We start from the raw sequence: 3,106 nt of genomic DNA, 5'->3' as shown, positions 1-3,106 counted from the left end.
CATCCTTCTATTTATGGAGTACCACTCCTTCTCAATGCACAATTCGAACCTTATCTAATTAAAGTTCGAATTCTTCTCTTCCTTCTTCATTCTATTTTTCTTTTTCCTCTGACACCTCAAGGAATCTCTATACTGCGACATAGAGGATTCTACATTTTCTTGTTCTCTTCTCTTTCATATGAGCAGGAGCAGAGACAAAGGCATTCTTGTTGAAGCTGACCCTGAGCCCGAAAGGACCTTGAAGCGAAAGCTAAGAGAAGCCAAAGCACAACTCTCTTTGGAGGACCTGACCGAATTCTTCAAGGAAGAAGAAGACATGGCAGCCGAAAACAACAACAATGCCAACAATGCAAGGAAAGTGCTGGGTGACTTTACTGCACCCACTCCCGACTTCTATGGGAGAAGCATCTCTATCCCTGCCATTGGAGCAAACAACTTTGAGCTTAAGCCTCAATTAGTTTCGCTAATGCAACAGAATTGCAAGTTCCATGGACTTCCAATGGAAGATCCTCATCAATTTCTAGCTGAATTCTTGCAAATCTGTGACACAGTCAAGACTAATGGGGTTGACCCTGAGGTCTATAGACTGATGCTATTCCCTTTTGCTGTAAGAGACAGAGCTAGAATATGGTTGGACTCTCAACCTAAAGAAAGCCTGGACTCATGGGAAAAGCTAGTCAATGCCTTCTTGGCAAAGTTCTTTCCACCACAAAGATGGAGTAAGCTTAGAGTGGAAGTCCAAACCTTCAGACAAAAGGATGGAGAATCCCTCTATGAAGCTTGGGAAAGATACAAACAATTAATCAGAAAATGTCCTTCTGACATGCTTTCTGAATGGAGCATCATAGGTATTTTCTATGATGGTTTCTCTGAACTATCCAAGATGTCTTTGGATAGCTCTGCTGGAGGATCTCTTCATCTGAAGAAGACGCCTACAGAGGCTCAAGAGCTAATTGAAATGGTTGCAAATAACCAATTCATGTACACTTCTGAAAGGAATCCTGTGAACAATGGGACAAGTCAGAAGAAAGGAGTTCTTGAGATTGATACTCTGAACACCATTTTGGCTCAGAATAAAATATTGACTCAACAAGTCAATTTGATTTCTCAAAGTCTGTCTGGAATGCAAAATGCACCAAGCAGTACTAAGGAAGCTTCATCTGAGGAAGAAGCCTATGATCCTGAGAACCCTTCAATGGAAGAGGTGAATTACCTAGGAGAACCCTATGGTAACACCTATAATTCTTCATGGAGACACCACCCAAATCTCTCATGGAAGAATCAAGAGAGACCTCAACAAGGTTTCAATAATAATGGTGGAAGAAACAGGTTTAACAATGGCAAATCTTTTCCATCATCTTCTCAGCAACAGACAGAGAATCCTAAGCAGAACCCCTCTGACTTAGCAACCATGGTCTCTGATCTAATCAAAACCACTCAAAGTTTCATGAATGAAACAAGGTCCTCCATTAGAAATTTGGAGGCACAAGTGGGACAGCTGAGCAAGAAAGTTACTGAACTCCCTCCAAGTACTCTCCCAAGCAATATAGAAGAAAATCCAAAAGGAGAGTGCAAAGCCATAAACATGGCCGAATCTGGAGAGGAAAGAGAGGAAGTGGACGCCACTGAGGAAGGCCTCAATAGGCATGCACTGACCTTCAATGAGTTCCCTAATGAGGAACCATGGGAATCTGAGGCTCAAAATGAGACCATAGAGATTCCATTGGACTTACTTCTGCCTTTTATGAGCTCTGATGAGTATTCTTCCTCTGAAGAGGATGAGTATGTCACTGAAGAGCAAGTTGCTAAATACCTTGGAGCAATCATGAAGCTAAATGACAAGTTATTTGGAAATGAGACTTGGGAGGATGAACCTCCTTTGCTCACCAAAGAACTGGATGACTTGTCTAGGCAGAAATTACCTCAAAAGAGACAAGATCCTGGGAAGTTTTCCATACCTTGTACCATAGGCACCATGACCTTCAAGAAGGCTCTGTGTGACTTAGGGTCAAGTGTAAACCTCATGCCTCTCTCAGTAATGGAGAAGCTAGGGATCTTTGAGGTACAAGCTGCAAAAATCTCACTAGAGATGGCAGACAACTCAAGAAAACAAGCTTATGGACTTGTAGAGAATGTTTTGGTTAAGATTGAGGACCATTACATCCCTACTGATTTCATAGTCCTAGAGACTGGGAAGTGCATGGATGAAACCATCATCCTTGGCAGACCTTTCCTAGCCACAGCAAAGGCTGTGATTGATGTTGATAGAGGTGAACTGTTCATTCAAGTGAATGAAAAATCCTTTGTGTTTAAGGCTCAAGGATATCCCTCTGTCACCATAGAGATGAAGCATGAAGAGCTTCTCTCAAATCAGAGTCAAGAAGAGCCCCCACAGTCAAACTCTAAGTTTGGTGTTGGGAGGCCACAACCAAACTCTAAGTTTGGTGTTGAACCCCCACATTCAAACTCTAAGTTTGGTGTTGGGAGGTTCCAACATTGCTCTGAGTATCTGTAAGGCTCCATGAGAGCCCTCTGTCAAGCTACTGACATTAAAGAAGCGCTTGTTGGGAGGCAACCCAATGTTATATTTTATATATTTTCTTTTGTTATTTTACTTTATTTTGTAGGTTGATGATCATTAGAAGTCACAAAATTAATTGAACAAGCAAAAACAGAATGAAAAACAGGAAGAAAAATAGCACACCCTGGAGGAAGATGCTGCTGGCGTTCAAACGCCAGTAAGCCTAGCAGTTGGGCGTTTAACGCCCAGTCTGGCACCATTCTGGGCGTTTAACGCCAGAAAGGGGCACCAGACTGGCGTTAAACGCCAGAAAAGGGCAAGAACCTGGCGTTAAACGCCAGGAATGGGCACCAGCCCGGCGTTTAACGCCAGAAAAGGCTCAAAACGTGAATTTTGATGCCATTTGGTGCAGGGATGACTTTTCCTTGACACCACAGGATCTGTGGACCCCACAGGACCCCACCACCACTCTCTCTCTTCTTCCCCCATTCACCAATCACCTCAACACCTCTTCCCCAAAAACCCTTCACCTATCAAATCCCATCTTTCTCTTCACCACTCACATCCATCCTTCATAAAACCCCA

At 43.0% G+C, this 3,106-nt stretch overlaps 1 non-coding gene across 1 annotated transcript; it reads right to left on the bottom strand.

Annotated features, from left to right (window-relative positions):
* Nucleotides 1–721: 721 nt before the first annotated feature.
* Nucleotides 722–829, bottom strand: LOC130983360 (small nucleolar RNA R71). The gene has a single exon (XR_009087356.1). It is a non-coding gene; the product is annotated as a small nucleolar RNA R71 (small nucleolar RNA).
* Nucleotides 830–3,106: the final 2,277 nt, after the last annotated feature.

Source organism: Arachis stenosperma, chromosome 5, assembly GCF_014773155.1.
Source record: "Arachis stenosperma cultivar V10309 chromosome 5, arast.V10309.gnm1.PFL2, whole genome shotgun sequence".
NCBI classification, from domain to species: domain Eukaryota; kingdom Viridiplantae; phylum Streptophyta; class Magnoliopsida; order Fabales; family Fabaceae; genus Arachis; species Arachis stenosperma.
The sequence above is the reverse complement of the archived record's forward strand: the minus strand, read 5'-3'. Positions and strand labels throughout refer to the sequence as shown.